This window comes from Pyrus communis, chromosome 3 (assembly GCF_041283825.1).
Source record: "Pyrus communis isolate YQ-2024b chromosome 3, ASM4128382v1, whole genome shotgun sequence".
In the NCBI taxonomy this organism is placed as follows: Eukaryota; Viridiplantae; Streptophyta; class Magnoliopsida; order Rosales; family Rosaceae; genus Pyrus; species Pyrus communis.
The window spans coordinates 9,046,620-9,058,868 of NC_142567.1; the positions used below are offsets into that span (position 1 = coordinate 9,046,620).

Consider the following 12,249-nt stretch of genomic DNA (forward strand, 5'->3'; position numbering starts at 1 on the left):
GTTTCACAAACGATTTTCGCTTACGCGCTCATAGGATCGAACTCTATCCAAATATGTCAAGAAACATGACAAAAATATATATATGAGGATAAAATACATCTTCGTAAAATTACGTTTAGCCCCCTTAGGGCATTTTCGTCATTTCACATTCTGAAAAAAAGATTCCACATAATCATATATTTAAAATTTTTCAGGGTATTACAAGAAACATCTAAAGAAATAAAAGAGATAACCCATATGCCATTTGCTTTGAGAGATTTTTACCAGGGTTTGATGATTTTGCATGCTTGGGAGGAAGCCCAGTAGCCCACCAAGGCCACCACCCACACGTTCTATTTCTGTCACTGCTTTTGGTATCCGTGTTTGTGTGTGTGTGTGTGTGTGTGTGTCCCTCTATCTAGTCAAGTGAATTTATAGCTACAGGGAAAGGGATCATCTCCGGATCCCTTCCACCAAGTCCTTCTCATCAATCAATTTGGGTTCTTAAAATTTGATCCAACAGCTAAAGTTATTATAACTTCTAAAGTGGATCCTTGTTTTTAGCCATTGAATCAAATTTCAAAGGCCCAGATTAGTTGATGGAGAGAACTTGATGAAAGGGATCCAGAGATGATCCCTCTCCTAGCTACAACAAGCAGGGGTGAAGTCCAAGTGGTGAACCGGTGTTGTAAATGAGAAACCAGTCATAAGACGCATCTTTGAACTATGTTTGGATAAAGGTAATGTTTCTACCGGGAGTAACAAGTTGGTCAGTCAGTGGCCCATGAAAATCTTTGGTTTTTATCACCAAGGGCCTAAAACTAAAAGTCACAACGAGCTTTTGAGCATTTCCAACCCCTAACTAAATGAGGCCTTTGTATTACTTGAACAAAAAATTAAAATTAAAATTAAAATCTAACAAACTAGCTAAATGACCAGCTAAATTTGTATATTCACATGCCAGCACACTTGCAAAATCACTACATAAGGTAAAACGTTTATGTCTTTTATAAAGGAAATTTTTCTTAGCATTTCAAAAATTTCATTCTATACTTTTTACAAATACATTTTTCTTTCTAATTATTAAAAGTTTAAAGGGTAAGATGAGATTTTTGGAGTGCCGATAGCAATTCTTTTATAAAATTGGGCAATTCCATATTCGTTATTTCCATTATGCAATGTGGCAATTAGTTTCTCTTTGTTTACGAATGTCCCATGTTTAAGATTGTGACATATTGAACTTAGGCTTGTCTTAACACGAGCAATCTTTATAGGAGTAGAATTATTTCCCCTCCTATTCCCATCCCTTTCCTTCCTCCCACGCTTTGCTTTTTGTCTTATTGTCTCTATAAAAAATCAATATAAGATATTTACATGTCCTAATCATAACTATTTAAGTAGGAGAGGATGGAAAGGGAGAGAGATTAGGAAGGGAGAAAATCCTCCTCCATCTTTATATTCTACATTTGGATAAATCATTTTTGACAATTGGTAGTTAATGACAAGTTGTAAATGAGCAGATGGTTGAGCATAGACTGGGAGAAAGTAATTGAGCATAAACTGAGGCAACACATGGGTTAAGAGAATCAATTCGGGTTCATGTCAAGGCGCTCAACAATGGAGACTATTTATTTCTTATGAAGGTCAATGGAACAATACAGAGATTAAAAAAAAAAGATTTGCACATGGTCTTTATAAATTTGGAAAAAGCATATGATAGGATCTCAAGAAAAATTATTTGAAGGATTCTAGAGAGGAAAGGAGTATGAGTAGCATGTATCCAAATAATAATCAATATGTGTTCTAGAGCAAGGACTACAGTAAGAACTCATGAACATTACTTTCCCTACAAGAACTCTTAAGATCCCTCTAAATACACTAGCCTGGGTATTATTAGGGGGGACATCTAATTCTCTCGAAGTAGGATAGACTTCGATCTCTCTCTAGGACGACCGCTTTATTCTCTACAAGACTACCATATATATATATATATATATATATCCACCTATATTCACATATTTCCCTAGAGAGCCACTACACACTTGTTCTCTCTATGACTAACAGAGGCCCTCACACCGCCGTCTACCAACGCATCTATGAAAAACTCATCTCCCAACGCCCCACCATAGGTTATTCGTCAAGGAAGGCCCACGTCATTCTTTCATAAAACTACACTTGTGGTTTGATTCTCCTTCTCGAAGATATGTAGGCAGTCCTTTCTGGATTCAATTACACCCCAATCAACCATATTATCCCCTCATCGGAGATCATGGGCTAGTCCGACTGGGTTCTTACCTCTGTTCATGGATGTGTGCGAACATGGTTCCAACAATAACCATAAGGTTACACCAAGGCTCAACTTTAAGTCCTTACCTTTTTGGATGGGTAATGGACGAGTTAATATGACATATTCAAGATGATATCCCTTAGTGTATGCTTTTCGCAGATGGTATAAAGCTGATAGATGAAATGCATAAGGGAGTAAATGTGAAGCTTAACCTTTAGCGGGAAGGGTTGGAATCTAGAGGTCTTTACCTAGGTAGGTCAAAAACATAGTATATGTAGTGCAAGTTCAATGAGAATAGGGTCCAAATGAGATAAGGTTAAGATTGAAGATCAAGAAGTACCAAAGAGTGAACACTTTCTTTATCTTGGATCTATCTTACAAAAGAATGAAGAATTAGATCATTATCTTGGATCTATCTTACAAAAGAACGAATAATTAGATTGAGATCTCAGCCATAGAATACAAGCTAGATGGATGAAATGGAAGAGTGTATCATGTGTGTTGTGCGATCGTCTTATGCCTTCTTCATCCTTAGGTGTATGTTTAAATTTGTATGTTAGGTGTGTGTTTAAATTTGTGTGTTAGTATTGACTCTGGTTAATTGTGATTCTATGTGTTAGTTGATAATCATGTATGCAAGCTATTCTTACACTAGGTACACCAATTGAGCTGGTGTTCCTAACCAATAAAAGCCAGACATCTAATTACCTAGTTTTTTTAATTAACAGAATGTCAACTAGTATACTTTTTGTCAATCAGAATTCCTAATTTACCCTTAGTGAAACAAAAATTGAAAGTAATCAATAGACCTGGCATTCGTGTCGTGTTTCTCGTGTTCGTGTCGTTTTCGTGTCATACCCGATAGCTTAACGGGTCGTGTCGTGTAATACCCGTTAAAGTAAACGGGTAATATGACCCGACCCGAAATCAACCCGTTAATATTTTCAGGTAATATGACCCGACCCGTTATCCGTTAAGAAAAATATATTTTAAATCAATAAAAATGAAAATGAAAAACATAATTTAACCCAAAAAAATGTAAAACATAATACTAAATCAGTATATGCACACTAAATTTCGGAGTTGACCCCTTAATGAAAGTTGTAAAACTTTTTATTACGAGTGATTACATTTTTCACACTTTTACAATAATTATTATTAATTTTATTAATTTTTCACTAAAATAAATAACATTGTTCATGAGATTTGGAGGGTTTTAAAAATCTAAATGACCATGTAACCTTACCAATGGAAATCAAAGCTTACATGTTATTCCTTTTACAAAATTCTCAATTTTCATAGATCATCATGACATAAGATTTTGTGATATATATCCACTTCTGTAAATATTTTAAATTGACGATCAAATTAGTTCATTGTATTCATATAGGATCAAGGAGTGTAGCTGTAAAAAATCATCAAAATCAGAGTTAAAATAACCGTTAAATCGTGATTTTTCGTTTATAACCGTCGAAACGTTTTATCTCGTTACTTGATCTTTGAATGTTTGTTTTTTGCAATTTCTGGCCTATGCGATCTCAAAGCATATATAAACACGTTTGATGGTTGGATCATTGAAAATAGTTTCATATGATGCGTATCCCATCAAAACGATACATTAACTAACACTTAGAGTTTATTTATATTTTCATTAAGTATAACATAAGATTTTGTGGTATCCACTAATATAAATATTTTAAATTGAAGATCGAATTCATTCATTGTATTCATATAGGGTCAAGGAGTGTAGCTATAAAAAATCATCAAAATCGGAGTTAAAATAACCGTTAAATCGTGATTTTTCATTTATAACCGTCGAAAAGTTTTGTCTCATTACTTGATCTCTGAATGTTTGTTTTTTTGCAATTTTTGGCGTATGCGATCTCGAAGCATATAAAAATAAGTTTGACGGTTGGATCGTTGAAATTAGTTTTGTAGGATGCGTATCCCATCAAAACGATAAATTCACTAACATTTAAGAGTTTATTTATACTTTCATCAAGTATAACATAAGATTTTGTGGTATCCACTAGTGTAAATATTTCAAATTGAAGATCGAATTCATTCATTGTATTCATATAGGGTCAAGAAGTGTAGCTGTAAAAAATCATCAAAATCGAAGTTAAAATAACCGTTAAATCGTGATTTTTCGTTTATAACCGTTGAAAAGTTTTGTCTCTTTACTTGATCTCTGAATGTTTTTTTTTTTGCAATTTTTGGCGTATGCGATCTCGAAGCATATATAAACAAGTTTGACGGTTGGATCGTTGAAATTAGTTTCATAGGATGCGTATCCCATCAAAACAATAGATTCACTAACACTTAAGAGTTTACTTACACTTTCATCAAGTATAACATAAGATTTTGTGGTATCCATTAGTGTAAATATTTTAAATTGAAGATCGAATTCATTCATTGTATTCATATAGGGTCAAGGAGTGTAGCTATAAAAAATCATCAAAATCGGAGTTAAAATAACCGTTAAATCGTGATTTTTCATTTATAATCGTCGAAAAGTTTTGTCTCATTACTTGATCTCTGAATGTTTGTTTTTTTCAATTTTTGGTGTATACGATCTTGAAGCATATATAAACAAGTTTGACGGTTGGATCGTTGACATTAGTTTCGTAGGAAGCGTATCCCATCAAAACGATAGATTCACTAACACTTGAGAGTTTATTTATATTTTCATCAAGTATAACATAATATTTTGTGGTATCCACTAGTGTAAATATTTTAAATTGAAGATCGAATTCATTCATTGTATTCATATAGAGTCAAGGAGTGTAGCTGTAAAAAATCATCAAAATTAGAGTTAAAATAACCGTTAAATCATGATTTTTTGTTTATAACCGTTGAAAAGTTTTGTCTCGTTACTTGATCTCTGAATGTTTGTTTTTTGTAATTTTTGGCGTATGCGATCTCGAAGCATATATAAATAAGTTTGACGGTTAGATCGTTGAAATTAGTTTCGTAGGATGCGTATCCCATCAAAACGATAGATTCACTAACACTTAAGAGTTTATTTATACTTTCATTAAGTATAACATAAGATTTTGTGGTGTCAACTAGTATAAATATTTTAAATTGAAGATCGAATTCATTCATTGTATTCATACATGGTCAAGGAGTGTAGCTGTAAAAAATCATCAAAATCGAAGTTAAAATAACCGTTAAATCGTGATTTTTCGTTTATAACCGTCAAAATATTTTGTCTCGTTACTTGATCTCTGAATGTTTGTTTTTTGCAATTTTTGGTGTATGCGATATCGAAGCATATATAAACAAGTTTGACGGTTGGATCATTGAAATTAGTTTTGTAAGATGCGTATCCCATCAAAATGATAAATTCACTAACACTTGAGAATTTATTTATACTTTTATCAAGTATAACATAAGATTTTGTGGTATCCACTAGTGTAAATATTTTAAATTGAAGATCGAATTCATTCATTGTATTCATATAGGGTCAAGGAGTGTAGCTATAAAAAATCATCAAAATTAGAGTTAAAATAACCGTTAAATCATGATTTTTCGTTTATAACCGTTGAAAAGTTTTGTCTCATAACTTGATCTCTAAATGTTTGTTTTTTGCAATATTTGGTGTATGCGATCTCGAAGCATATATAAACAAGTTTGACGGTTAGATTGTTGAAATTAGTTTCGTAGGATGCGTATCCCATCAAAATGATAGATTCACTAACACTTAAGAGTTTATTTATACTTTCATTAAGTATAACATAAGATTTTGTGGTGTCCACTAGTATAAATATTTTAAATTGAAGATCGAATTCATTCATTGTATTCATATAGGGTCAAGGAGTGTAGCTGTAAAAAATCATCAAAATTGAAGTTAAAATAACCGTTAAATCGTGATTTTTTGTTTATAACCGTCAAAATTTTTTGTCTCGTTACTTGATCTCTGAATGTTTGTTTTTTGCAATTTTTGGTGTATGCGATATCGAAGCATATATAAACAAGTTTGACGGTTGGATCGTTGAAATTAGTTTTGTAAGATGCGTATCCCATCAAAATGATAAATTCACTAACACTTGAGAGTTTATTTATACTTTTATCAAGCATAACATAAGATTTTGTGGTATCCACCAATGTAAATATTTTAAATTGAAGATCGAATTCATTCATTATATTCATATAGGGTCAAAGAGTATAGCTGTAAAAAATCATCAAAATCAGAGTTAAAACAACCGTTAAATCGTGATTTTTCGTTTATAACCGTTGAAAAGTTTTGTCTCATTTCTTGATCTCTGAATATTTTTTTTTTGCAAATTTTGGCGTATGCGATCTCGAAGCATATATAAATAAGTTTGACGGCTGGATTATTGAAATTTGTTTCATAGGATGCGTATCCCATCAAAACGATACATTAACTAACACTTAGAGTTTCTTTGGGTTAAATATTAGGCAGGAAATGGATGGATATAGGCTGCAAAATTTCCCAAACATTAGGTGGGAAATGGATGAAACTCTTGAAATATTAGGCGGGAAATTAATTATTATAATTTTTTTATGTGTTTGGTATTTTTATATTAGTTGATATTTTTATTTTTAATGTGTTTTATGATTTTTAATCTCAATCTTTGCCTATAATATACTATAAAAATAAATAAATAAATAAAACTTAAAATTTAAAGTTTATATAGAATAATAATTAATAAACAATATATACATATTCATTATATCTATTGCATTTTATAGTAAGTTTTTTTATAGTAGTTTAAAAAATTAAAATCATCAAAATAGCATTTTTCTTATCGTGTCGAAACAGATTACCCGTGTGTCACTCTCGTGTAAACCTGTTAAGGACCCGTTATTAATGGGTTATTATCGTGTGACCCGATTAGTTATCGTGTTGACCCGAAACCCGTTATTTTCGTGTCGTTTACGTGTCGTGTTAACAGGTCGTGTAAGAAATTGCCAGGTTTAGTAATCAACCTCCCTCTCACAGCATAACCCACCCTGCGTCACCAACAACTTACCTAACCACCGCACACCTCCATCGAAGTTGATATTTTCATCTGAGAAACCCCATCAAATTCTCTCGCTTCCTACTTTTTCCTTTCTCCTCTTCCATTCTTAGCTTTACATGGTGCTCGAGAATGATTGACGACAATTCCGACCTTCAGATCTGCAGTCACCGATCTCAAATCGAAGCGTAGGAGTGTCCTTGGTAATTTGTAAGATCCTTCTCCGGCGTAAGGGAGGAGTAGAATTAAAAATAGGAAGAGGAAGGGAAAAAGAGAGAGGTGAAGGGTAGATGGGTGGGGTGGGGTGGGGTGGGGTGGAGGTCGAAGACCCAGAACGAGAACCTAGGTTCTGTGTTTTATTTAACTTTATTTTTTGAAAAGTTGGGGATTAAGGACTAAATAGGAAGATGGTAACTCAAGTGCCAACATGTGAAATATAAAAAGAAGAAACCTAGGTCTCATGTGCCATTCGTGGGGAACACCAGCTATCTTGTGTACCCGGTACCTAGAAAAATTTCTCCTTTGAAAGTAACATTTGTGGTCAGTTAATTAATGGGTAAGGAAGAGGAAAAAAAATTAATGGGTAAGGAGGACATGGTGTGTGGTTAAATTAAGGGATGTGATATCCACACACTTCATTTTACTTCTCACACACCTTTTTAATTTTCGATCGTCGGATCAGTTGAATTGAAGAAGATCAACGAACTGAAATTATCAAGGGGTGTGTGAAAAGTAAAATGGGATGTGTGGATAGCACACCCCTAAATTAATTAGGGTCAAGGTGTATATTAATGGGGTTTGAATAATAAATTGTCTGTGTGGATGTGCAGAATGCATGGCTAACCAAAGAGGTTTTGCCACTATTTCTTACCTTAAACTGATGACATTAAATAAGGTCATGGTGGACCAAAAAAGTTCATGTAGGAGCAATGTTCTAAAAATCGCTAGGCGCTAGTCTTGCCCGGATAATAAAGAAGAAACATATGACAAGTTCATCAATAATCATTTTCAGTTTTATTGAAATTTGGAATACAATTTCGACATTAATAGAAAACAAATATAGAAATGCATCACTATACCATATATCAATATCTTACTACTTTGGATTGGCAGGGTTTGTCCATTTACACTGCTGGGTGGTGGTAGTGGTGGCTTGCTGATGGCTTTTTTCTATAATATGTCTGGCCTCATGCTTTGTTTATTGTATATTTAAAATATTATACAATTCCAATGTAATCTAACATGATTCGATTTGCACCAGATCTGGAGTGTTTCAAAGAAAAGGGTACATTTGATCGGGAGAAATACCAATGGAACGATTTGACAGGGTAAATTCATCCTTTCCTCAATAACAAAAGAAAATTCCAGGTACCATTTATTTATGTTAGACATATATTGGATATTGTAAATGTCATATAACTAGAAACACATGGCTTCTGACAGCTAGTTAACCACTTTTTCTTTTGCCCATTCTGTCATGTGTATTCACGCGTTTGCTTTTCTCCTGCAATTTGGTTTATGGCAAATACATGCTATCTATTACCATTCTCAGGCCGAAGCAGTAAGATCATTTACATATTTAAGAATGAATGATAAGATCTTTAGGGCTCAAAATTGGAGTAACTTCGTTCCTTTTGTTAAAAAGATGAGCACAAATTGGTAAAGCAGCCAAAAAACCCAACTTAACAGTAAGTTTATTGAACTACCTAAAGGAGCAGCCTCACTGCCCTATAATATTTTGACAAGGGCATGTGTAGAAGTTTGTAACTTCCTGATATGTTGACTGAAATAACTTTGTCCCATTACAGGCGTTCTTGAGCTGGAATTGTAAATTTTTGAAACGGATTTGGTTGGGCGTAGAAACTGAATGCTTTACTACCAAATGTGGGAAGAATAATTGGAATTGCAATTTTGATACTACTGGTCTCATTGCATTGACAAATCCAGGTACGGCGTTTCAATTTTAGGAATATCGTCATATTGTCATATCCATCACCATGAGAAAATAATGTAGTCTTTGCAGATTGAAAACAACAATAAGAAAATGGATCCGAAAATATAGAGGACAAAAAGAACTAAGAGTTCACTTCTCCACAGTCCTTCAAGTACTTAGTCTTGATTTTGGTGAGTGTGATTGCAGCATCTTTCATGTTAATCCTCTCTCCCGGCAATGCTGCAGAGCAAGCTAAAGCTAATCTCATAACGGATGATAAGCAATCCCTCCTGCTCATGAAATCACTATCTTCCTCCGCCCTAAGTATATCGGCATTCACGACTTCACCTATTGCAGCATCTGGAAATAATGAATCTGCAATCCATTGCTTTAAATCCATTTCCCCAACAAACATCTCGTCTGTTGGCTTCCTTTTTGTGAATGTCTCACATGAGTACAATACCAAAACTATACACATCCCCTCTTGTCGAAATGCTTCCTTCCATCCCAAACTCTGCAACATTTGTATGTGAATTTAGTTATATGTGATAAAAAGAAAATTGTAACTCCTACTAAGACCAAATATACAAAATTGAGAAAATACATCACCTGGAGCCATATATCCAACTGTGGCTAAGGTTATGGTCTCTGTCATCGAATCTCCACCTCCGATGAGTCTTGCAATGCCAAAATCAGCAACATGTGCAACCATATCATCATCTAGTAGTATATTGCTTGGTTTCACATCATAATGAACGGTAGGTATCGAGTAAACATGAAGAAGATATTCTAGTGCCAATGCAACATCTTTCATTATGTCTACCCTTTGCAGGATAGTCAGGGAGCGGTATGGAGAATACAACCACTTTTCGAGGCTTCCATTAGGCATCAATTGAAGTATCAGGGCTATGAAATCAAGTTCATCGCAGCAACTTGTGATTTTAATAAGATTCCGGTGACGGATATTGCTTAGCATTTCACATTCCTTATCAAAACTCTTAGATGCCCCTTCTAGCTGTAAATTGAAAACCTTGATAACAATATCTATCCCGTCTGAAAGTGTTCCTTTGTATACTGAGCCAAAACCCACCCCCCCCCCCCCCCCCGGCGGTGCCTAGTAAGTTACTCTCATGAAATCCATTTGTTGCCTTTAAAAGTTCTAGGTGCAAAACTCTTATCCAAAGAACTTGATGTAGCGAGGCAGTTTCTCTAACAACTTCGACAATCCTTTTCTTGCGTAGTATCAGAATCAATGCAGCGGCCGCTAGGAGTATTACTGATATAACCGCTGAGATGATATGTTTAGCTTTCCTCCAATTTGGCTTAACTTTTGTTCTATTTTTGCACCGTGGAACATGGAGTCGGGAAGCACCATAGAGTGCACCGTTTGATACAAATGAATCAACAAAGAGTTTCCAAAAGGACCGCCGTTTGGAATTTCTCCTTGGAGTTTGTTGAAAGACAGATTCAGATGCTTGAGATACATGAGTGCTTCCAATGACTTTGGGATCTCTCCAGATAGATTGTTTTTGGACAAATCCAAGAATTCTAGGCTTAGCATGGTTTCAAATGAATTGGGAATACGGCCTTCAAGTTTATTGTTTGCCAAGGAGAAATTAATCATATTCAGAAGACCTCCAAGGCTACGGGGAATGTTTCCCGAGTTATTTGATAAATCCATATCCACCACATCTTTCAACTTTCGGATGTCTTTTGAGAGTGGTCCAACTAGAGAATTGGATGACAAGTTCAGGTACGATATATACTTAAGTTCCCACGAGGAAGATGGTATTTTAGAAGTTAACAAATTGGAACCTAATGATAGACTTCTTAGAGCTACTGACAAAGTACCCAAGCAGGATGGAATAGAACCAGAGAGCTGATTACCATCCAAACGTAACTCGGATAGGTTGTTTAGTTGATAGAGTTCATATGGGATATGTCATCGCAGTTCGTTATCATTCAAATACATGATAGAAGCATATTTATGCTACTTAGTTATGTTGTTTCCTTGCATTTAGTGAGTTAATTACTATTTATTTTAGTCTTTTAAGCTATTTTCGTATGTTTTTAGGTCCCAATGGCAAAAGGAGCAAGAAAGAGCATTTTGAAGCTAATTGGAGCATTTTTGGGCATGGATTGGATAGCTTAACCATGGAGTAAAAAGTATGGACGAAATTGAAGTCAAGAAGGGCTAGGAAAGGCTACAAATCTGGTGGAAGAAGTCCAAATGCAAAGAAGATAAGGAAGAAGTAAGAAATAAGGAACCTTATCCAACCTTATCTTATCCTATCCTAACCAACCTTATCATTTCCTAACTCTAACATTATCTTATCCTATCCTATCCAAATCAGGTTAGGACTTAAATCTAGCTAATTAGAGGGGATTAATTACACATTTAAACACCTATTTCAGTTCTAGAAGCTTTATCCATTTGAATGCCGCATAAACACCATTCCTTGTAGGTTTAGTGTAACATCCCGTCCCGGGATTATTAAAACGTACACTGAAATTACGATTTTACCCCTAGTTGTTATTTTTACGTGTAGTTTTGTGTTGTGTGGTGTGTAGGACCACACACACACACACACACTCCTACACCTCGTCTCACTCCCCCGGGATTCCCTCATTCCCTGTCTCTTCTCTGTCTTTTCCCTGTCTCTCTCTCACTCTCCCCGAGTTCTTCTTCTTCTTCCTTCTGCAAACACACAAACACACTCAAACCTTCACCAATCAAGAAACCAAGACCACCACCGTGCTCGTGAGGCTGAGAGGAGTCCAGTGGTGCCATTTTCAGGTAAGGATATCGTTGTTTTCACGTCGTTTCGACGAGGTCCGATTTGAACACTGTTCATGCAAGATTAATCTAGCTTGTTTTAGGAAATTCTAAGCTTGTAGTGGTGTTTGTGAGGTTCCTAGGAGCTTGGGAGTAGTTCGTTGGACGAGTTTGGACGTCGGGAAGGCTAGGTTCGAAAGTTGGCCGAGTTTTGACCTTGAAAACAGGTATGATCTAGCAATTTTTAGGCCTTGAAACTAGTCTATCGTGATTCTACTAGTCCTAA

At 34.9% G+C, this 12,249-nt stretch overlaps 1 pseudogene; it reads right to left on the minus strand.

The window, feature by feature from the left end:
- Positions 1 to 9,157: 9,157 nt before the first annotated feature.
- On the minus strand, positions 9,158 to 11,120 carry LOC137715534 (putative receptor-like protein kinase At3g47110; annotated as a pseudogene).
- Between the last annotated feature and the right edge of the window lie 1,129 nt (positions 11,121 to 12,249).